The sequence below is a fragment of the Chlorocebus sabaeus genome, chromosome 2 (assembly GCF_047675955.1).
Source record: "Chlorocebus sabaeus isolate Y175 chromosome 2, mChlSab1.0.hap1, whole genome shotgun sequence".
Classification (NCBI taxonomy): domain Eukaryota; kingdom Metazoa; phylum Chordata; class Mammalia; order Primates; family Cercopithecidae; genus Chlorocebus; species Chlorocebus sabaeus.
The window spans coordinates 73,001,997-73,027,573 of record NC_132905.1 but is presented as its reverse complement, the minus strand read 5'-3'; the positions used below and the strand labels follow the sequence as shown (position 1 = coordinate 73,027,573).

Here is a 25,577-nt window from a genome sequence, read left to right as displayed (position 1 = left end):
GCGCCAGCCTGGGTGACAGAGTGAGACTCTGCCTCAAAAGAAAAAAAAAAGAGGTAAATGTAATACTTTTTGATTAACATGTGTTATGGTTTAGCTGTGTCCTCATCCAGATCTCCCCTTGATTTGTAATAATCCTCATGTGCCAAGGCCAGGCCAGGTGAAGATAATTGAATCGTGGGGACGGGTTTCCCCCAGGATGTTCTTGTGGTAGGGAATAAATCTCACCAGATCTGATGGTTTTATAAAGGGAAGTTCCCCTGCACATGCCCTCTTGTCTGCTGCCATGTAAGATGTGACTTTGCTCCTCCTCCACCCTTCTGCCATAATTGTGAGCTTCTCCAGCAATATAGAACTGTGAGTCAATTAAACCTCTTTGCTTTATAAATTATCCAGTCTTAGGTATGTCTTTATTAGCAGCATGAGAATGGACTAATACAACATATTAAAAGCTCACTGATGTAAATCCTAGACATTTTGATTTGAAATGAAACTTCCATTTTCAAACCTGACTGCATGTTAGATTTGCCTGGCAGCTCTGGGGCTATGGGGACAACAGCCATCACCACCATTCCATGCCTGGGACTCAGCCACAAAGATGGTGTTTTAACTGATGGGGGAGTTGATGCTGTGTGAAACCTCCCCAGGTGATTCTAATGGGTCATCAGGGCTGGGAATCACTGGCCTAAAAAAGTAGAAGCACCTAATTGAATGCGATAATAAATACTTGCTGAAACGGATTAAGTACTCAGTACTTTAAAACCAATGCCCTTGGTTGGGCGCGGTGGCTTGTGTCAGTAATCCCAGCACTTCAGGAAGCAGAGGTGGGTTGATCGCTTGAGATCAGGAGTTCAAGACCAGCCTGGCCAACATGGTGGAACTACTAAACCTGTTGTCTCTACTAAAAATACAAAAATTAGCTGGGTGTGGTGGTGGACACCCGTAGTCCCAACTTCTCAGGAGGCTGAGGCAGGAGAATTGCTTGAACCTGGGAGGCAGAGGTTGCAGTGAGCCAAGATCATACCACTGTGCTCTAGCTGGGATGACAGAGTGACTCTATCTCAAAAAAAAAAAAAAAAAAAAAAAAATCAATGCCCTCATCTGCACAGCACCCAGCACCCATGAAAGAATCTTCCTTTGGTCTTTAGCCTTCCTCAGATGCTATCTCCTTCTCCAGACCTACTTGTCTCTAACGAGGAGAGGCTGCTCAAAGTTTCTATTTCTTCCACTTCTTAATCCATCTCAACCAACAGTTATGATCTCCATCCTGCTGAAACTGATCTTACCAAGCCTCAATCAGTAATTCATTTACTATACCTTAATGTGTAATTTATAACTAATACACAACATTAATGTATATTGAAGACCTACCTGAAGACTGCAGTGGGTCATAAGAAGGGCTATTGAATGCCTGAGTCTCTAGGAATTGATAAGATTATAGAGTTGAACAAAGATTTTAAAATTACCTTGTCCTGTGCTTCTCAAGTTAATTTCATGTAGAGTGACACATCTCTTTATTTGGGAAGCTTATTTGAAATGTCAGCAAGTAATAAAAGAGAGGGTGGGGCTACTTTGTGCGGTATTGGTGGTGGGGCTAGAGCCCTGATTGCTGGGTTCTGTCCACCTTTCTGTCCGCTGTTCCCTCAGAGATAGTCCTTAGAGATTTCCACAGACCCTCTGCATCTCTGCAAAGGAGAGTTTGGAAACTACCCATCTAGTCTTGATCCCTTTCAGATACAGCACAGGATATGTCTGCCACCTTAAGAAGCTTCTAGGTTTTTTTTTTTTTTTTTTCTTATGTTTTTTGAGATGGAGTCTCACTCTGTCGCCCAGGCGGCCGCCGGAGTAGCTGAGACTACAGGCGCCCGCCATCATACCCAGCTAATTTTGCTGAGACTACAGGTGCCTGCCGCCACGCTCAGCTGATTTTTGTATTTTTAGTAGAGATGGGGTTTCACCATATTGGCCAGGCTGGTCTTGAACTCCTGACCTTGTGATCCCCCAACCTCGGCCTCCCAAAGTGCTGGGATTACAGGCGTGAGCTACCACCCCCAGCCACTTCCAGGTTTTATAAATAAAACACCTGTTAGTGTTAAAAAACATAACGTATGAGCTCACATTTACAATGTGGTTATTACGTTGCAGTCACCTTTCTATGTCACATGTAGTGACTTGTTCGGTCTCACAACAGTACTGTGCCCGCAGTTATTATCACTCCCATTTTATGGATGAGGACACAGAAGCATGAGGCTTTAATTTGCCTGCCAGTCACAGCTGGGGAATGCACTTATGTACCCATGTTCTTAACTGGTAACACTTTGCCTTGTATTAATATATACAAGGATTCTGTCTGGTAGCCTGCACCACACATACACCGTGTCTTTGTGCATATACATTATTTAACCAATAGATCTTTAGTACTGGTGGCTCATTATTCATTAGTGGCAGATACTGGAGATACTGGAGTTAACACCATGTGAGGAAGACAGACAACACACCTGTAAACAAATAAGGAAATAAGATGATGCAGAAAGGGAAGTGCAATGCAGAACATATGACAGGGTGAAGCCACAGGAGTTAGCAGGATGACGGTGCATCTTACTTCCTGCAGGCTTGCTAGAATCTTGCCGCTCAAAGGGTGGCCGGCAGCCGGGGAGGATAGGTGTCATATGAAAGGTTGTTAGAAATAAAGAATCTCGGGAACCACGAGACCTACCCCAGAATCAGAATCTGCATTTTAAGAAGCTTCCCAAGTGATTCATGTGCACATTGAAATGTGAGGGGCACTGAACAGCAGAGGGCACGTTTCTGTTGCTAGCAGCCAAGATTCATTCTTTCTCTCCCCCGCCCATTCAGACACACACACACAAACACATACACAATATATGTACATAAATAAAAAATATGGACTTTGCATTTTGAAATATTATACTGTAACATAAGAACATTCCTGGCCAGGCGTGGTGGCTCATACCTGTAATCCCAGCACTTTGGGAGGCCGAGGCGGGTGGATCACAAGGTCAGGAGTTTGAGATCAGCCTGGCCAATATGGTGATACCCCATCTCTACTAAAAATACAAAAATTAGCTGGGTGTGGTGGTGAGCACCTGTAGTCCCAGCTCAGGAGGCCAAGGCAGGAGAATCACTTGAACTTGGGAGGCAGAGGTTGCAGTGACCTGAGATCACACCACTGCACTCCAGCCTGGGTGACACAGTGAGACTCTGTCTCAAAAATAAACAAAAATTTCCTAAGTTTATTTGCAGTGTATTCTCAGAAACTTCATCATTTAAAAACAGTATGTTGTCATTAGACTAATGATATAATTGGGGGTTATATTGCTGATTCAACATGAAATAATTCATAGTGCTGACTAAAAAGAACATAAAAGAAAAACTAAGTAAAATTTCTATATATCCTTTTAAAATACAAAATTTAATGCTTCAACTCCAATAAAATGAGTAAAAGATACATTGTAAATTTAAATAAATAAATATATACATATATAAATATATAAATTAAATATATAAATATATAAATTAAATGTATAAAAATAAAATGAGTAAAAAATACACTGTAAATATACAGAACTTCAATTTGCTATAAAAAAAGATATATAGTATATAAATATGACTCCAGTGTAAATTTGCTTTAAATTAGGATACCAATTATAAGCATTATTTAAACAATTAAATGACTATATTTGCATTTTGATGAGAAAATTCATAATTTTCCAGGCCACTTTTACTCATTTATTATTTTTATTAAATTTTTAATATTTCGGATACATAGGTGTTTATATTTATGGGGTTCATGAGGTGTTTTCATACAGGCATCCAATGTGAAATAATCACATCATGGAGAACGCAGGATCTATCCCCTCAAACATTTATCCTTTCAGTTACAAACAATCCACTTAAACTCTTAGTTATTTTAAAATGTACAACTAAGTTATTATTGACTATAGTCACCTGTTGTGCTATCAAATAGTAGGTTTTATTCCCACTACTTTATTTGTACCCATTAACTATCTCTACCTCCCCCACCCGCCATTACCCTTTCTAGCCTCTGGTAGCCATTTTTCTGCTCTCTCTGTCCATGAGTTCAATTGTTTTTATTTTCAGATCCCACAAATAAGTGAGAACATGTGACATTTGTCTGTCTGTTGTCCAGGCCACATTTAAAAAACATCTAGTTTTAATTAAACACATACAACCTTTTTCTCTGAGGACAAGTAACACTCAGAATCATCCTGATTATCTTAGAGTTTTCAGAAACTACTACTCAGAGTTCTGAGGTATTATTTCAGCAAAGGTTGGTGGCACTTTTCTTACTAAAAACACTTAGAAAATAGAAACTACCCAAAATATCCCTACTTGGCACTGTCCAGCCTTTTCAGTTGCCTCGGATTTTGTATAGCAAAGGTCAAACAGAAGCCACTGGGGGAAGAAGAAAAAAAAAAAGAACTACCAAAGGACTCAAAAAAAAGCCAGCTGAACAATCATCATCTCAAACAATAATCCCAGTTTGCCTAGTACTTTCCTGGTTTTAGCACTGAAAGTCTCAATTCCCAGGAACCCTCTCAGTTCCTGGAAAACTGGAATGGTTGGGCTTTCTATCCCCACCCAAATCTCATCTTGAATTGTGATTCCCATTATCCCCATGTGGCAAAGGGGAGACTAGGCGGAGGGATCATGGGGGTGGTCTCCCTCATTCTGTTCTCGCGATAGTGAGTTCTCACAAGATCTGATGGTTTTATAAGCGGCTCTTTCCCCTTTGCTCAGCACTTCTCCTTCCTGCAACCTTGTGAAGAAGGTACCTTGCTTCGCCTTCACCTTCTGCCATGATTGTAAGTTTCCTGAGGCCTCTCCAGCCATCCTGAACTGTGAGTCAATTAAACCTCCTTCCTTTATAAATTACCCAATCTCAGGCCGTTCTTTATAGCAGTATGAAAACAGACTAATATAGTCACTAAAGATTAATTTTCAAAAATGGGTTTCACAGAATTGTGACACAATATTGGGTTTTATTTTGCTGCTTGCAAAGAAAATCCTCCCAAAATATTAAAACTCAACACCAAAGAGTATCGAACGTTAATTTAATAGTATCAAATGAATAGAACATGTGTTTGGTAAAAAGAAAAACAGAAATTGCCATTGCTTTTGTCTTCCCTTTCTTAATATTGTGTTTAGCCTGTTCGGGAGAAAGCAGAAAAATAGACATTGCCTTTATAATTCACTAGACCACTGAGCTCCAAAATGGAGGTAAATGAAGCCAATATTAACAATTCTATTTTTAATGATTTAATGTTCCTTAAACTGAATAATAGAAATTATACTTTCCTGATGTGTAATATACAGATTGATACTAATGTCTTCAGCGGACCAGTAAGTCAGAATGCATAGTTCTGGAGGGAGGATGGGGTGACATCGGTTCCTTCTGCCATTGGTTTATTTCTGAGACTCTTAGGCTGTATTATCAGTGACATACTATAGGAGGTCATCTTTGTGTTAATTTATAAAAATGAGACCTTTGAATATGTGATCCTTTTTGAGGGAGTGTATTCATCGGCTTTTACTGTGTAACAAAGCACTTGAAAACTCAGTGGTTTGAAATAACAACTTTTATTCTTTTTTTTTTTTTTTTTGAGATGGAGTTTCACTCTTGTTGCCCAGGCTGGAGTGCAATGGTACCATCTTGGCTCACCGCAACCTCTGCCTCCTGGGTTCAAGTGATTCTTCTGCCTCAGCCTCCCGAGCAGCTGGGATTACAGGCATGCACCACCACGCCCGACTAATGTTTTAAATTTTTAGTAGAGACAGGGTTTCTCCATGTTGATCAGGCTGGTCTTGAACTCCCAACCTCAGGTGATCCACCTGCCTCGGCCTCCCAAAAGTGCTAGGATTACAAGCGTGAGCCAACATACCCTGCCAACTTTTACTCTTTCTCATGATTCTGTGTGAAGCCTGAACGAAATTTGAGTGGTTCTTCTGATGTCCTTGTTTGAGGTGGGTTAATCTAGGATGACTATATTACTTTATTAGTAAGTATGGTGGGCTGGGAGTGCTGGGACAATCCCCTGTGCCAACTGGTCTCTCATCCTCTACCAGACTAGTCTACATTTCTTTTATTCTTTTTTTCTTTTTGAGATGGAGTCTTACTCTGTCACCCAGGCTGGAGTGCAGTGCCGCAATCTCTGCTCACTGCAACCTCTGCTTCCCAGGCTCAAGCAATTCTTCTGTCTTAGCCTCCTAAGTAGGTGGGATTACAGGGGCGCACCACCATGTCCAGCTAATTTTTGTGTTTTTTTAAATAGAGATGGGGTTTTACCACGTCAGCCAGGCTGGTCTCGATTTCCTGACCTCGGGTGATCTGTCCGCCTTGGCCTCCCAAAGTGTTGGGGTTACAGGCATGAGCCACCACACCTGGCCTAGTCTGGGTTTCTTCACTTGGTGATTAATGAAGAGCAAACAGCAGAAAGAGAGGAAGCACAGGCCCTTTTCAAGCCTTTGCTTGTATCACTTTTGCTAATGTCTCATTGGCTAAGGCAAGCCACATGGCCAAGCCCAGGTTCAAATGTTAGAGAAAAATACTCTGCCTTTTTCTTGGAGGGTCTGCAAAATCACACTGCAGAAATGGGTAGAATTTATGGCTACTTTGTAAGCAATCACAGAGGTGGAACTAGTAAACCATTAAAATGTGTTGTAACCCAGAAGTTCCTAGCTCAATTTCTGGCAAAGCATTTAAAAGATGTATTAAAAGATGGCATGCGTGATACAAACAATCCAAATTTGCTGTCTTCTTCTGTAAAGATAAATGGGTGTTAGAATCATGTTATGGAGCAAATATTTTGACCAAATAAACACAGCGTGTCCTTTCAAAGTAAATATGACATTTCAACAATGTGTAAGAAAGCACTCATTTTTCAAAAGAAAATTGTGGTATACAAAAAGCCTTTCAAAATAGTTTGAAAATATTTCCAATGTGAACTTATTCTATTTTAAAAATGGATGTTCATTAATCCTGTAATGCCAGCACTTTGGAAGGCCTAGGCAGGAGGATTGCTTAAGGCCAGGAGTTTCAGATCAGCCTGGGCAACACAGAGAGGCCCCCATCTCTACTAAAAATTTTAAAAATTCACCAGGCATGTGGTGCATGCCTGTAGTCCCAGCTATTCAGGAGGCTGAGGTGGAAGGATAGCTTGATCCCAGGAGTTTGAGGTTGCAGGGAGGAATGATTGAGCCACTGTACTCCAGCCTGGGCAACAAAGTGAGACGACCCTGTCTCTAGGAATTCTTTTTTAAAGGATATTGGGATGATGCAAGAAAATTCAAGACATTCCCACCACTTAGAGTTGTACTTTTTAAATGGATGTATATGTACTTGTGAGTATGCCAGGAACAGTAGTTTTTTTTTTATTTTTTGAGACAGAGTCTCGCTGTGTTGCCCAGGCTGCAGTGCAGTGGCACAATCTCACCTCACTGCAACCTCCACCTACTGAATTCAAGCGATTCTTGTGCCTCAGTCTCCTGAGTAACTGGGACTACATGCACATGCCACCACACTCGACTAATTTTTGTATTTCTTAGTAGAGACGGGGTTTTGCCATGTTGGCCAGGCTGGTCTCAAACGATCTGCCCACCTTGGCCTCACAAAGTGCTGGGAATACAGGCATGCACCACAGTGCCTGGCCAAGGAACAGTAGATGAACGTGAGATAAACATGCCACATATTTTTAGGTTATCAATTATACTCAAAGATTCATAATAAAATATATTGACACAAAATAGTTATATGTTGGAGTAATAGGCAAAAATGAAAAAGCAACATTTACAATGAAACATGAAACTTCAAATGAATTCTGAAGTTTTTGCCGTATCTTCAGACTTGGTGAGGAGACGTGGGAATAAGTATAAGGTGAGACAAACTGCATGTTCATGTTTCTCTGTCACTAGGGGTACCTTCCCAGAAAAGCTTGTTTGAGATGTACTATCATTCTATAAGGAGCTATCCTTACATATGTAATGTCTTGGAATTGTCTGTTGCCTATTTGTTTTAGATACAATTTTTCTTTTATTTTAGATTATGTTCTCCAGGACAGGGTTATATTTCTTAATTACTTTTCAGGATAATATAAGGTAATTACGGTTTTTAAGTAATAAAAGTTAAAAGTTGAAAATCTTTTGAAGTTTTAGTGGGGAGGTAAACAGGTGCAATAACTTTGGAAAACAGATGGATATTCATATACCAGGTGAGTTAGCAGTTTTATTCTTAGGTATATATTAGAAGCTCTTGCACATGTTTAAGACTGTTCACAGCAATACTGTTCGTAAAAGCAAAAATCTGGAAAGAACTCAAATGCACATCAACAGGAGTGTGGATTCAAGAATTGTTGTGTAATCACACAGTGAAATATTACATAGCATTCTTACCTAATAAGACACTACAACACTCACAATTGGATAAATCTTACAAATATTAGGTTGGTGCAAAAGTAACTGTGTTTTTTTCTATTAAAAGCAATAATGAAAACTGTAATTACTTTTGCATCAACTTAATATACTATCCAATGGAAAACAGTTATCAGGACATTATCTATAGCATACTACCGTTACATAATATAAATGCTGGTCCCTATATCTTAATGTGTCACTGAGTTTTGCAGTTTTGGCAGGTCACATAATAGAAATGAAAGGGTTAACTTAAATATTGAACTTGTAACACAAATAGCTTTTTTTTAGGCATATTAAAACTTTTACTAAAAAGAAAGATTTAAACATTGTGTTAGAATGGATATAGCAAATTATGGATTTTATGTTTTCAGTGAATTTTCCTATAGACTTTTCTAGTTTTCCTTTCCCCCCATTGATTAAATTAAAACCTCTATATTATCCATGAGTGTCTTACCAGAAGTCCTGGTGCCTAGAAATTATTTATATAATGAATAATAGCTGCCATTTTTGAGTACTTATCAGGGGTAGAGATTGTGCTAAGGACTTTATATTCATTTCCTCATGTAATTAGAAGAGTTAGAAGAGAAAGGAAGGCAATCACCACAGAAAGGAAGGCAATCACCAGGAAGAGGTGTTATCCATAAAGTAGGAATGAGAAAGGAAAGATAAAATGATGTTATTTATTTTCCTTGTGTTTTTTGACTTTTTTTTTTTTAGAGCAGTTTTAGGTTCACTGCAACATTGAGAGGAAGGTACAGAGATTCCCCATGTATCCTCACCCCACACATGCATAGCCTCCACCATTACTGACATCCCCACCAGAGTGGTGCATTTGTTGCAGTCAATAAACCCGATTGACACATCATTATGTCACCCAGAGTCCATAGTTTACATTCAGGTTCACTGTTGGTGTTCTGCATTCCATGAGTTTGGACAAATATATAATGACATGTTTTCCGTGGTTCTTGGAAGAGCATTCATACTGCTTCATTAAAATATATTTCTTTTTATATTGTATTTTTCTTAATTGAAACACATAAACATTTTGTCATTTAGCTGCAATTTCATTCAATTTAAAATGCATTTCATCTTCATTAAGAATTTATAGTTTAAATTTAAAATATTACCTTTTAAAATGCTAATCTTTAATATACAGTGAAAGCTTAAGTTTTTAGCATAGTAGATAGTATAACTAGAGCTTGGTGATTACTTTATTATGGAAGTACTTTATTATGGAAATACATAAGTATAAAATATTAATTTATCTCTTAAACTTTGAGGTACTAAGTTTTATTCCTCATAAGTACTTGTATTTTTCCCAACTGAATACTTCTACCTTTTTTTTTTTTTTTTTTTTTTTTGAGGCAGAGTCTTGCTCTGCCGCCCAGGCTGGAGTGCAGGGACCAGATCTCGGCTCACTGCAAGCTCCGCCTCCCGGGTTCACGCCATTCTCCTGCCTCAGCCTCCCCAGTAGCTGGGACTACAGGCGCCCGCCACCTCGCCCAGCTAATTTTTTGTAATTTTTAGTAGAGACAGGGTTTCACCGTGTTGGCCAGGATGGTCTCGATCTCCTGAGTTCGTGATCCACCCGCCTCAGCCTCCCAAAGTGCTGGGATTACAGGCGTGAGCCACCGCGCCCGGCCCAAATACTTCTACTTTTTAAAGAAAGATATAACTCTGTGTTGAATGTTATAATTCACTGACAGTCATGATATACTTTTTAAAGACTGAGCCTGTTAACATGATTTTAATAAAAATCAGGAGAGTGAAAATTTAAACGAAAAACAGATTCCAGCTTTCTCCAACATCTTTATCACTTTCCTTACGGGCAGTGTTAAATGTATCTTATTCTCTTCAGTTTTTCCTTACTGAGTTTACGGTAATGACAAATAGCAAATCTTAAATGTGACTTAAGTATATACTAAGTGTTGCCTATTGACTGACTCCTATTCATTTATTTCTCATGTTGGATATTTTCGTAAGCATGTAGCATAGAGCTGTTAGGAAGATTGGAGAAGGTTCCAATCAGGAGATGAATTTTGAGCTGTTCTCGAAAGCAAGTAATGAGTAAAAAAGAGGTGAGGTGGGTGACTTTGGGTACAATTCCATTCAGGATGAGATGACAGCAGGTGAAAAAGTACAGAGCTAATTTTCTCTGTAAAGCAACAGACAACTGAAAAAATAAAATTTCAAAACAGTACCAGTTACAATACCATCAACCATCATACCATATTAAGAATAAATTCAACCAAATGTGTGGTAGGCAATTTTTGTATATCAGCTTTGTATTCTCTGACCTCATTAAATTCACTTATTAATTCTAGTAAGTTAAAATTTTTTCTTATGATTTTTCTACATAAAAGAACATATCAACTATTAATATGAAGTCTTCTGTCCACTTTTTTATTTATTTACATATTTTTGCCTTATTGAACTGGCTATTACCTCCAGTATAGCACAAACTACAAAACGTTGCAGAGAATAAGTAAAATATATCTAATATAAAATATATTTAAATAAGTATTGCAATATACCATGTTTATACATTGGCAGATTCAAGACTGTTAGGACATCTATTCTTTCCCAAATATAAATTTAACACTATTCCAAATAAAATCTCAAGCATACTTTAAAAAAAATCTAGAAGCCAATTCTAATATATTTATGGATTGCTGAAGACCCAGAATGTGCATATTCTGAAAAAAAAATTTATTAGAGAATTCACACACCTGATTTCAAGGTATACTTTAAAGTTTCTATAATTGAGACAATATGGCATTAGTAAAAGGAGAGACAATTAGATCCAAGAAAAAAAATAGGATCTAGAAGTTGTTCCATAGTTACACGGTAATCAATTTTTGGCAAAGTGCCAAAGTAAATCAATGGGAAAAGAACAATTTCAACACATGATATGGAACATCTGTATATCTGCATGGGAAAATAAATTAACCCTGACCTCCGCCTCGCACCATCCACAACATTTTTTAAGATGGGAAGTAGACCTCAGTGTAAAAGCTAAAATGTTAAACTTCCAGAAGCATAGGAGAACGTCTTTGTGCTCTTGCCACTGCCGTCGATTTTTAGGCTAGGACACAAACACTACCTATAAAAAGAAAAACTGATAAGTGGGACTTCAGAACAATACATCCCTAAGATAATTAAAAGGCAGAATAAACAAGAATAAAATATTATCTCTCTTGCTCTCTCTTTGTGTGTGTGCACATGTGTATGTGCAAGCGTGTGCATCCTGAATCCAGAATACATAAAGAACTCTTAAAAATCAAGAATAAAAGTATAAACAGGCAGTAACACATAGGCAAAGACTCAATAGATACTGCACAAAAGAAAATATAGGAATGGCCAATAAATACACAAAAAGGTAACAAGGTGTTCAACACCATTGGTTGTCAGTGAAATGGAACTACATCTCCATGAGACTACATTTCTTTCTTTTTTTGAGACACGGTCTTGTTCCGGCTTAGTGCAACCTAGACCTCCAGAGCTCAATCAGTCCTTTTGCATCAGCCTCCTAAGAAGCTGAAACTACAGCCTGGCTAATTTTTGTATTTTTTGTAGAGACAGGGTTTTGTCATTTTGCAGGATGGTCTCGAACTCCTGGGCATAAGCAATCCTCCTGCCTTGGCCTCCCAAAGTACTGGAACTACAGGTGTGAGCCACCACACCTGACTGAGAACATGTCATACCCACTAGAATGACTAGTGTTTCAAAAATGGACAACATAAGAGGTGCAGGGAATATGGAGCTCACACATTGCTGATGGGAGTGTAAACTGTTACAAAACTTTAGAAAACAGTTTGGGATTTCTCATAAAGTTATAAATACACCTATTGGCCGGTGTGGTGACTGATGCCTTTAATCTCAGCACTTTGGGAGGCGGAGGCGGGCGGATTGCCTGAGGTCAGGAGTTTGAGACCAGCCTGGACCAGCATGGTGAAACCCCGTCTCTACTAAAAATACAAAAATTAGCTGGGCATGGTGGCACGTGCCTGTAATCCCAGCTACTTGGGAGGCTAAGGCACTAGAATTGCTTGAACCTGGGAGGTGGAGGTTGCAGTGAGCCGAGATCATGCCACTGTACTCTAGCCTGGATGACAGAGCAAGACTCCATCACAAAAAGAAAGGGGTGAGGGCTATGTCCAGCAATCCCACTTCTAGGGAAATGAGGGAAATAAAAACAAATATTCACAAAAAAATATTATATATGAATATAACAGTTTTATCTGTAATAGTCTAAACCTGAAACAACCCACATGTCCTTCAGTAGGTGAATGGATAAACAAATTTATGGTACAGTCAAACAAATGAATATTTCTCATCAATAAAATGAATGAACTGTTGATACACACAATGATGTGAGTGAATCCATACTTTCCAATTCTTTTAATTGAGGCTTGAGAACAGCAAAAATTAAGCCAGGGTCAAAGAAATCGGATCAGGTGTTGCTTGGAGGAGAGGGAGGATAAATCATGGTAAAGGGGCATGAGAGAATTTTCTGACATGATGAGAATGTTCTATCTCATGATTGGGGTTGCACATGTATCTACATTTGTCAGCTCACAGAACTGTACACTTAAAATTTGTGCAGTTAGTAGTGTAATAAATTTTACACTGACTAACCCAATTAAGAGATTGAAAAAGCCACAGAATGAGAAAAAAATCTAAAAGACATATATCCCTAAGTTATATATTTTCAAAATCTTCCTAGAACTCATTAAGAAAAATACAGACAGTCCAATGAAAAAAAGTCAAATGACTTGAGCAAGACCTCACACATCAGGGTTTTCAAAATGGTCAATAAATTTAAAGAAATGTGGCTTAACATCCTGGAAATGCAAATTAAAACCACAATGAATATCATTACCCAACAACCAGAATGGGTAAAACTTCAAAAACGGACAGTGTCAGGTGTCCTAGTGGATGTGAAATACTTGGAACTCTCATGCACCACTCGCTGGAATGTTAATTGAAGAGCCGTTTAGGAAAGTTGTTGGGCAGCATCTGTGAATGCTGATCCTCTGCACACCCTTTGATCTAGTAATCCCATTCCTAGTTTTATACCCAAAACAAATGCGAATATAAATGTACCAAGAAACATTTGCAAGTATGTTCACAGCAACTTTATTCATGATGGCCTCAAACATGCCTACCAACCGTACCATGGATACATGCACTGTGGTACATTCATACACAGCAAAGAAATATGGATATTGTTACTACTAATAACAGGGATAAATTTTGCAAAAAATGTTAAGCCAGACACAAGATTATATATTGTATAATTTGACTTCAAAATTAATTTAAACTTACATGAAGTTCAAAAAGCTGGCAAAACTAATCTGTGGTGTTTGGTTGCTGAATAATGGTTATCTTTTGGGGACACAGGTAATTATTGGTAAGTGACACCAGGGAGTCATCTGGGATAAGAGAAAAGTTCTACATATTGATTAGGTGGTGTTTACATAGGTGTATTCACTTTGTAAAAAAAAATTAAGTTTTATACTTACAATTTATGTATCTTTCTATATGCATGTTTCATTTTAATAAAAGATTTATATTAAAGTGAAAGAAATAATGAAGGCCCGAAATAATGTTAATAGAAGGGGAGAAAAGTGCCCGATTTTAAGGATATTTCAGAAGTAAATTCCATAGGATTTAGTGATTGATTGGTTTTGAGGAATCCAGATGAAACAGAGATGAGAACAAGCTAACGTGATGGAGAGGGTGATATCATCAATGGAGACTGAAAATCTAAGTAACGTTTGTGGTTGTGTAATCATTCCATTCTAAATTTGTTTGCATTGTACTATAAGATGCTTTTTTCCATGCTTGGGGTTTGTATTAGTCCATTCTCACACTGCTAATAAAGACACACCTGAGTGGCCGGGCATGGTGGCTCACACCTGCAATCCCAGCGCTTTGGGAGGCCGAGGTGGGTGGATCACGAGGTCAGGAGATCGAGACTATCCTGGCTAACATGGTGAAACCCCGTCTCTACTAAAAAAAAATACAAAAAAAAAAAAAAAATTAGCTGGGCGCGGTGGCAGGCGCCTGTGGTCCCAGCTACTCGGGAGGCTGAGGCAGGAGAATGGCGTGAACCTGGGAGGCAGAGCTTGCAGTGAGCCGAGATCACACCACTGCATTCCAGCCTGGGTGACAATGTGAGACTCTGTCTCAAAAAAAAAAAAAAAAAAAACCAAAAAACATACCCAAGAATGGGTAATTTATAAAGAAAAGAGGTTTAATTAACTTAAAATTCCACATGGCTGGTGAGGCTTCACAATCATGGTGGAAAGCAAAGGAGGAGCAAAGGCACATCTTACACCGCATAGGCAGAAGAGCATGTACCGGGGAACTCCCCTTTACAAAACCATCAGATCTCATGAGACTTATTCACTATCACAACAACATCAAGGGAAAAAACCCACCCTCATGATTCAGTTACCTCCTACCAGGTCCTTCCCACTACACGTGGGGGTTATTACAATTCAAGGTGAGATTTGGGTGGGGACATAGCCAAACCATATCAAGGTTTGTTGAGTTTCTTGGCTATATATGTTTATGGATTTCATCACATTTGGAAAAATTCTTCAGCCATTATTTCTTTAAATGTTTTTTTATGTTCTCTCCCATCCTTTGGGAACTCCAATTACATGTATGTTAGGCTGCCTGAGATTGTCTCACAGTTAAGTGATGCTCTGTTCATTTTTTTTCAGTTGTTTATTCAATTTCGTTTTGGAGAGTTTCTATTGCTGTGTCTTCACATTAGTCTTTTCTTTTGTGGTACAGTCACAAATTGATACTTCTCAGCAATAAAATGAATGAACACACAATACACACAATAATGTGGGTGAATCCATACTTTAAAATCCATAGTTTTGAATCCATATAGTGTCTAATGTGCTGTTAATCTCGTACAACAGATGGAATTTTTATTTAAGACATTGTACTTTTTATTTCTAGAAGTTGGATTTGGGTCACTTTAATATATCCAAGTCTCTACTAAAAATGTTTCATCTTTCTCCTGCCTCCTTGTACATATGGAATATAGTTACAATGGAAATAGAGTTACAATATAGTTTTAATGTCCTTGTCTACTAATTCTATCAGTTGTAGATCCATCATTTCTGGATCAATTTCTATTGATTAATTTTTTTCTTTCTTTGTGTGTTGTCATATTTCTCTGCTTCTTTGTGTACCTGGTAATATTTGATTGGATGTTGTTCATCGTAAATTTTATCTTGTTGGGGTTATTGATATTTTTGTATTCCTGTAAATATTTGAGTTTTACTGGGATGCGGTTATGAAAATAGTTTGAGCCTTTCAAACTTTTAAGCTTTTGTGATTTGGGAGGAGAGCAGCATTTAGTTTAGGGCTAATTTTGCCCCATTACTGAAACAATACTCTTCTGAGTACTCTATCCAATGCTTCATGAATGAGGTTTTCCACTGTGGCTGGAAGACACCTGAACTATTCCCTGTCTTGTTTGAGCTCCAGTATTTCCTTCCTTTGTTCCTTTTAGGTGGTTCTTTGCCTATCCATCAACCTTTGCCTCACAAGCATGCAGTGAACATTATTAAGCTGGAGACATGAGGGGGACTGTCTGCAGATCACTGGAGTTCTCTATTGAAGCTCCCTTTCTTCAGCATTCTTCTCTGCAAATTCCGGCTGCCTTGGTTTTTCCAGATGACCAACTCCAGTTTCTTAACTCTGGTTGACCATGAGGCTCCACTTGGGTTTCCTCTCTTCAGGCAGTAATCTGGGGCACCCATAGGACTCATTTTATTTGTTTTCCCACTCTCAGGGAACACTGTCCTGTGTTGCTAGAATCCAATCGAAAAACCATTGTTTCATTTTCTTTTTTTTCTGATTTTTTAGTTGTTTCTAGTGGGAGGGTGTATTAGTTCTTGCACTGCTATAAATAAATATATAAAACTGAGTAATTTATAAAGAAAAGTTTAATTAGCTCACAGTTCCACAGGCTGTACAGGAAGCATAGCTGGGGAGGCCTCAGGAAACTTACAATCATGGTGGAAGGGGAAGGGGAAGCAGGCATGTCTTGATATGTTCACAGCAGGAGGAAGGGAAAGAAGGGGGAGGTGCTACGCACTTAACAACCAGATCTCATAAGAACTCACTATTACAAGAATAGCAAGGGAGAAATCCACCTCCATGATCCAGTCACCTCCCATCAGGCCCCTCTTCCAACACTGGAGATTATAATTTGACATGAGATTTGGACGGAGATGCAGAGCCAAACCATATCAGAGGATAAACCTTGTTTCTGTTACCCTATCTTAGTCATAAGCAGAAATCCAGATGTGTTCTGCAAACACATTTTTTCTGTTTTCTCCCATTGGCACTTAGTCTTATAAATCTGACAGATTTCTGTTTATGAAGAGGTAGTAAATGGGTCACACCTGTGTGACTTCCTTCCTCAGGGAATCAAAGGAAGTCATTCCTTACATTTCAATTATCTCCTATCATTGAATTCTATGTGTGTGACTGAAACTAATTCTTGAAAAAATGTTTAGTTCCAGTCCTCCTCTTTCGTTTTTAATGCCTTTCAGCTGTTCCTAATACTGTCTGATGGAAACACTGAAGTTACACTGAGGCTGTTCAGCATCAGTGGCCAAGAGCACAGATACTGGCATCAATCAGAGCTGGATCTGCATCTTGGCACAACTGCTGAATAATCATAACATTCCTTGAGCTCTTACTACCTGGCCAGGCAAGGTGTGATGGGCCTTTATATGAACGATTTCAATGAATATTCACAACAATCCTACCCAATAGCATAGCTGGTGTTATTGTTATGAGTTACAACATGGAGATCTGCAACAGCAGTCAGTGTGTCTGACTTGAATCCTGGCATTACCCCTTACTATCTTTGCATTATTGAGGAAGTTCTTTAACCTCTTCAAGCTTTGGACTCTTCATTTGTAAAGTGGGAATAATATCTTCCTCATGTGCTGTGAGGACTGTAAAAGAAAAAATATATAAAGTGCTTAGCACAGTGATTGCTGCACATGAGTGCTCAATAAAAGGTGACTAGATGCATTATTTTTCTGTGAAACATTGAGAATAAAAGGGATGTTGCCTTGTAGCTTTCAAACAAAGACTTTTTGGAAACTTGATAAAGAAGCCATGAGAATGCACCTCCCAGACATAACAGGGCACAGTAGAAGGCCATTTGTAATTGGTCTATGGCACCAGCTACTAAGTTTTGAAATGCATGGGTACATCTGCCGAGGCTTGAGGCTATACCTCCCATGGGCTGCTCCTTGCCAGAGATGCAGTGTAGTGGGGATACAAAGGCAGACGTATTCTTAGAGCCATGGGACTCCTACCAGTGTCCACTTAGGCTCAAGGACTTTCTGCTAACTTTGTTGAACCTTCGTTAGACTGCATTGTATTTCTGTGATGCTTCCATGCAATCTTCTCTCTTTGCTTGAGATTAGGCTTGCGATGGAGTCTTATTGCTCTACCCACTATTTCCTTTTACACAGGCATTCCTTCTAATCAATTCCTTGCACGTTTAATCCTGTTCTAGGTGTTGGCTTGTTAGAGGACCTGGACTAACACACTTGAGTTCTTGTTCAGTTTACCTTGGCAATCATGCTAATTGGAACTTGCAAAGGGTTTTTTCTGGTCCCTATCTTGGGAAAATTATGTTCACCACTATTTTCCTTAGAAGTTTCTCTTCATTCCTCCAATGGTTCCTTGACTTCATTCATTTGACTTCCCACCTTATTTTAACAGTGAGGGTTACCTCCCGTCACCCTTTTTTGATTTTCCTTCCAGCCGCCTATATTTAGTAATTCATTCTTCATCTGCTCCCTTTTTTTCCTCTCTCTTCCTTGCAATCTTGAATTGTAGGACGTTTAGTGAGACATCCTATATCCTTCATATATCTTTGCACTTCCTCAACTTTTAATTGCAGTCAACTTTGCAAATTTGCATAGAGATTATCTTTATATAATGAAGTTACATATAATGGAATTTTTACCTTTTTTGTGATTCTTTCTTATAATTCTATGTTCTATGTAAGCCTCGCTGCATTTAAATACTCATTCGGTTTAGTATTGGATAAATTACTTCGCTGATCCTCAAACTCCTCGCTGTGAAACAGGGATGGGCACACATGTTCCTTCTGGTTGTTGTGAAGATTAGACGATCACACATCAGTGGAACCTAGCTCTGTGCCCAGTATTTGGCAGATGTTGGCTCATTCTTCTACCTAGGTAACACACAATCTAAGACAGTTCTTGGTTGTATTGGTTGTATTAATAAGAAATAAAATACTACTTAAACTGAAAACATTCAAAGATAGGAAGCAGGCTCATAGAAGTTAGCACAGCTAAGGGCAAGATTTGAATTCAGATTTCCTGACCCCAGAGTGTGCCTTAATTACTAATCACTTATTATAAAATAAGACAAAAAGTATCTTCACTTCTGTCTTGTCAGTGTGTTAGTCTGTTTGGGCTGCTATAACAAAATACCATAAACTGGGAGGCTTATAAAAACGGAATTTTATTTTTCACAGTTCTGGAGGCTGGGAAGTCTGAGATCCAGAAACGGGCAGATTCTGTGTCTAGAGAGGGCCCACTTCCTGGTTCACGGATGGTGCCGCCTTGCCGTGTTCTCACATAGACGAAGTTAGCCAGCTCTCTGGGGTCTCTTTTATAAGTATACTAAGTGCATTAATCACTTCCTAAAAGCCCCATTTTCTAAAACCATCACCTTGGGGGTAGGATTTTCACATACGGATCTTGAGGGAATACAAACATTCAGATCATAGCAGCTGGGTTCCCCAGAAGCAGACCCTGAGACAAGGATTCATGTGCAAGTGATTTGTTATTTATTATTTTCCTCCCAAGGGAAATCAGTAAGGAAACGAAGGAAGAATAGGGAAGGAGAGGATGTCAAACAAGGTGCAATATTGGACAAAAGTCCTGCAGAAGATAGGCGTGGCCTTATCTCACAGGGGAACTTAGAGAATAATGTGAGGCAGGGGAGCTTGGCTTTCATACTCCTCTGCGCAGCAGCTAAGCACCATCTAGAGAGAGGTAAAGTTGCAAGCATTTCTGAATCAACATGTGCAAGGGATGGGTGTGGGAAGCAGCTTCATTAGACTGAGGGAAGTCTTCTAAAGAAGGGCTGGCCATTGGGAGCAAGAGCAGAGAGGTGCACAAAAATGGTAAAAGGGATCTGAAGGGTCTCAGTGGATCACTAACACTGTGCACTTCAACTCCAGCCTACTCCCTGGGAGGCTGTTTTCACAGTTTTGTTTTCACGTAGAAGATGCTTATTTCAATATGCGCACGCACACACGTCCTCTATTCCAAAGGCCATCATCAAACCAGTTTGTAACTGAAATTTAAATTAGGGTAATATCTCTTGGATAGTTCCACATTAAGGAATGATTAGTATTCCTCTTACATAACTTCAAAGCTAAAAAATCCTCAGTGCCACCATCTTCATGTTTCTTGATGCTATCTAGTCCCTTCTCAGAATCAGCAAATTAGGCTTGGGCACGACCTGATCTCTGCTTCACCCTTGCTTTTGTCTAAAATATTCTCGGCTTCTATAATAATAAAGCTAATACACGATTATGCCTATGTGCTGGTCTAAATGCTCTTTGTATGTTAACTCATTTAATATTTGCAACAAATAAGTACCAGCATAATCCCTATTTATGGTTGAAGAAACAGGCACAAATGGGTAAGTAGTAGAAGTGGGTTTCAAACACTCTGGCTCTAACTGAAGTCCATGTTTGTAATCATTATGCTGAAATGCCTCTCCACGAGGGATGAAAGTCCCTCCAAAAGCAGCCTACATTGATTTCTGTTCCATCTACTTTCTCATCAATGACTTCCTGTTAGTCTGAATTGAACTAATAAGTACTCAAGACTAGTAAATACTTAGTTCCTGAACTTGGTGATTCAGATAGCAGGAAGCCCAATGTAGCTTCCTTCCAGTTTCTATTCTAAGCCATCCGTGGCTTGCTTCATATTCTGTCCCAGCAGGACTCCACAGAGGCCAGGATTTTGCCACTTTTGACCATTATAAATAAAATTGATCAAAATACCTCCTACAAATCATATGACATAATAGGGAATTAATAGACATTTTATTAAATGATTACACATCATACTTAAAAAGGATATAACTGCACACTGTACAATATAAAACTTTAAAACATGCATATAAATTGATATAAGAAGACACTTATGAAGTTCATACAGTCAAGTTTATTTACCTGTATTTATTTACAGGATCTTCAGGGAATGTTTCAGGTGGAGGAAAGGGCTCTTGGTGAATGATCCTGAAGACTGCATGGCAACCTTTGCCAGCTTTTGGCCTGAAAACTCAACTTCTTCATTTGAGATAATTCCTGTTTTATATACTTTCATTTGAGATATTCCTGGTGTATCAAATGAAACAAAATCTATGAAATACTGGATTCACAAAAATACATTTTGAATATTGAATGTAGATAGATGTATTTAAATCTTTCCTGCTTTTTGCACTTTCATAACATATTCCGTTCTTTATTTTTCTACTAATCATGATGAATTTACAGTATCTCAGGGCCTTATTTTTGATATCTTAAAGCTGGATTTTTAATAAAAATCTTACTGAATAGGTAACACTTGTTTCCAAAAGCTATGCTCACCTGTCAATGATTCAGAATTAGTCTCTGTCATCCTCCTGCTACTTAGCATTCAGTGTCCTCTACCGCCCTCCTCGACTCCACCAAATTTCTCTCAGGTTGTGACAGTGGCATGGATTCTGCTCTTGATGCTTTCTTCCACTTTCCTGTCAAAATGCATTTAAATCCCAGTCGCCATGAGTATTTTTATGAGCTGCTTCTCACTAGAGTGATTACGACTGTCCTTGAATGTGGCTTAATGTTTGCCCTCTGAAAGAATTTGTATTTTAACAGAGAGCTTCTGAATACGCAAAACCTTCACCCCAAATAGTCCATCTTTAAGGGATTTTGGGCACCAACTAGAAAAGTAATAAGGGCACAGACTGATCTATTTGTATCTGCTAATAGAAACATGGATTTTCGTCTATCAAAAAGTGATAGAAATGTCTATGATTAATGTTTTCTTTCCTATGCCACATCATGCGGTGCTTGCACATGGTTTTACGCTTGACTTCCCATTGGTAAGGATAAAGAATCAAATTATATTAGAGCTTGTTTTTGGAAACCCAAGGGGTACATGTAGTTAATTAGAGATATGCCCTCTGTTTATTTTCCCTGTTTTTCCTAAGGGATGTAAAAAACATTTTCAATAGTATTCCTTCTGGAAATCTTACTTAGCCAGTGGGTAATTTCCCAGTGTTCTAATCAATTTAAATTGATGCTTTTAGAACTGTAAGCTTAATATTCATTCTAGAGTCTCTTTTTACTTAGGTAAAATTCTCAAATTGCTAGTATAAAAAGATATTTCCTTTTATTAAATGGGATTCAACATCTCCTCACTCCTGTAGCTTCAGTTCAGAGACATGGATTTAAAATACATTTAGTTTATTTTGGCCACGTTAAGTGGATCTGCTTTTTAAATTTTATGTAATTATGACAGATGTTTTATTGATTATTCTTTCATAAAGTGCACAATAAGAGGCTGAGTATCAGAATAATTCCATGTAATTTCACATGCTCCCCCAATGTTTTTGCAGAGCTTAAATCCATAAAATTGTTTTGAAGGATTTTAATTTCCTTTTTTTTTTTTTGTTTGGCAGCTGTCTCATGTTTCGAAAGAGCCATTTCCTGGAACTTTGTCAGACTGTTTTTACTGGCTTATCTATATCTGTGTTTTCTTATATGTGACCTTATTATATCCAAGGGGAGGTAGCAATACTGAAGTCAATAATATTCTTCATAATTTCATAATAACATACATCTTTTGTTCTTTTATTTCTGTCAACACTTTTTTTTTTTTTTTTTTTTTTTGAGATGGAAGTCTCGCTCTGTCACCCAAGCTGGAGTGCAGTGGCGCTATCTCGGCTCACTGCAAGCTCCGCCTCCCGGGTTCACGCCCTTCTCCTACCCCAGCCTCCCGAGTAGTTGGGACTACAGGCACCTGTCACTGCGCCTGGCTAATTTTTTATATTTTTAGTTGATACAGGGTTTCACCATGTTAGCCAGGATGGTTTCGATCTCCTGACCTCGTGATCCGCCCACCTTGGCCTCCCAAAGTGCTGGGATTACAGGCGTGAGCCACCGTGCCCGGCCTGTCAACACCATTATACTGTCATTCAGTGCTATTCATTTGCCATTTTCCAGGATCATAGGTGTAGGTTGAGTGTCTGGGTCAATTTGTGCTGCTTTAACAGAATACCATAGTGGCTTGTACAACAAGCACTCATTTCTTACAGTTCTGGAGGCTGGAAGTCCAAGATCACGGTTCAGCTTGGTCAGGTTCTGCTGAAGGCTCTCTTTTGGGTTGCAGATGTCACCTTCTTGCTGTGTTTTCACATGGTGGGATGGGGGAGGGAGCTTTATGGGGTTCCTTTTACAAGGGCACTAATTCCATTTATGAGGGTTCCATTCTCAAGAACTAATCACCTTCCAAAGGCCTGACCCCATAATAACATTACAATGGGGGTTAGGATTTCAACATAAGAATTTTGGTGAGACATAAACATTCCATTTATTGCACTGAATATTTTTATAACAACCTACTGACTCCCATACAACAGAGGATGCATGACTTCAGGTTCTTAGCATGTATGTATGTTTATACAGAATGACATGAGGGACTTGAGATTAAGAAGGGGTATCAGTTAAGACTGCATTTGGCTTCATGTTATAGAAACTCAACTCTAGAAGCTTATCTGAATAGGGTTTTCTTTCTCTGCTTTTAAAAGAAGAGTAAACTCAGTAACCAGGGCTAATCAGCTGCTCAAGAAAGTCATCAAGCACCTGAGCTTCTTCCTAGCTTCCTGCTCTGCTATCATTAGCCTGTAGTTTTCACCCTCATGATTGAGAGAAAAGAGCTCCTCCTCCAGTCATTCAAGGGAAGGTGGGCAGAGGGCATAAGCACAGCTGATTTAGTCTTTTGTTATCAGGAAAGTAAAAACTTTCCTGGAAATTGTATTGAGTCCATATTTGCTTGTATGTAGTTGAGAAGGACTAGGTCACATAGCTAAGGCAATCTGGAAAGGCATGTTTTAAGTTGGTACATTGCACATTTATTCAGGATTATGTTAGAAAGGAAGGGATACTGGGTAGGCAAAGCAGTGTCTGTCACAGAGGGATTTAAGGCAAGGTAAGTGTATGGAAAATAAAGCATCCCTGATCTAAAGGTCAGTCCTGAAGCTACTGTGATGAATAAAGAGGGTGTTTCCATGAAGTAGGAAAACACCTGAACCAGGTCACTGCAGGATTGTCATCTCACCATTATTTTGAACTTGCTGATGCAGAAACCTGAACTATAGACACATTAGTGGTGATACCAGCTTTAGGATGCACGTTCACCTGAAGCTGCAGAGGCAGGGGGAACACTGGAAAGATACTTTATTAATTTACAATGAGGATATAGCTAACAAGCGTTTCAAATACTGATGCTTACTAACCAACCCATCTCTTCCAGTAGGTAAATGTACATGTACAGGCAAATAATTATTAGAAATCAAAGAGAAATCCAAGTTGGAAGACCTTGGTAGCTAATCTAGTAGAACCAAACCATGGTAGCCTGTGCTTCCATCCTTCTCCTGTCCTGCAGGTTAACAGGGCCCAGGAGTAAAATACTGTGTCCCAGGCAGGGCAAGGGATATGATGCTCCTATTTGTACCTCTAGCTTTCCCTTTACTGGCTTTAGGAGTTAACTGCTCTTTACTACATTCACATTGTTTCCTTTGATGTGTTAATATAGTCACTCTCCTTACCCTCAAGTCTTAATCTGGTGAATCAGTCAGGGAACTGACAGGAAACAGATGGAACCATTTACAAGGATGAGGGCAGGGAACCCACCAAAGGGGTGATGCACTCTAGAGCTAACCAAAGTAGGGAAATGTCACCACCCTTAGAGTGATGTTGCTTTGACTTTAGCTGTAGGTGAGGGGGGCCTGGCAGGAGCTGGAGACTTTGGTAGAGGAATATAGCCATAGCCAACCCATGGCCTGGCAGGTAGACGGCTGAGTTCCTGTAGACATCTGCCATTATCCGTATCAACCAGAAGTGAGGGAGCATGGGGGAATCCATGAATACCATCCTAAGAGGCCTGCCTCCTAGGGTACAGAGCAGTGTGGAGGAGGCTGGAAAGGGAATCTGGAGCGATCAAGGCTGAAAACCCAGCATCCCTAATCAATTGACTGTTCTATCTTTTCATGCTAATATCCATCTCTCTCCTCTGACCCAGTAGTTCTTATTCAAGGATCAATCATTTTCCTCCCTTTCCAAAGTGCTCCCTATGTATGGCATCTCAGTCCAGGGAATAGACTGTTGTGATGACAACCTGTGTCTACGGTCTCTCCTCTAGGAGTTCAGTACTTCTCACGGTGGCCACTCAGCCCTCAGTTAGCTCACGATTCAATTATCTGGTTTATCTTTTTACCTGGATGCCAGGAGCTACAGATAAATCTGTAGTTCATCTTTATCAAAGACACATGTTTTGCAATATGTATGTTTTAGTTTCTTTCCTGGCTCCATTTTTTTCTTTCCACTTTGTTCCTTTATTCCTTTACACTTTCTTTTAATGTATACACACATTTCTCATATTGGGGCATGAATATCTCTAGGTCAGGGTTTCTCAGCCTTGGCTCTGTGGAAACTTGGGCCAGATAATTCTTTGTTCTGAATGGCAAATAACGTATCCTTATTCACAAAGTATTTTATTCATGGGCACTGTCCTGTGCGTTGAAGAATGTTTTGCAGCATCTCTGGCCTCTACCCGCTAGAGGCTAGTACCACCCACCCCATAACGGTATCTCCTGGCAGGGGTTGCGGGGGCGGGGGCAAAATTTGCCTCTATTGAGAACCTGAATGAGAACCTGATTGAGGACACTCAGTGAAGTGGTATATGAAGAGGTGAAGTAAAAACATGAGTCAAAATTGGCACCTCTCTTGGTCGTGCCAGTTTTGCATTAAAAAATTG

General features: G+C 39.1%; 1 protein-coding gene across 1 annotated transcript in view; it reads left to right on the top strand.

Moving 5' to 3' along the window:
• The window catches only part of BACH1 (BTB domain and CNC homolog 1), a 152,389-nt gene that overhangs the window by 72,638 nt on the left and 54,174 nt on the right, over positions 1-25,577 (top strand). The window lies entirely within an intron of this gene.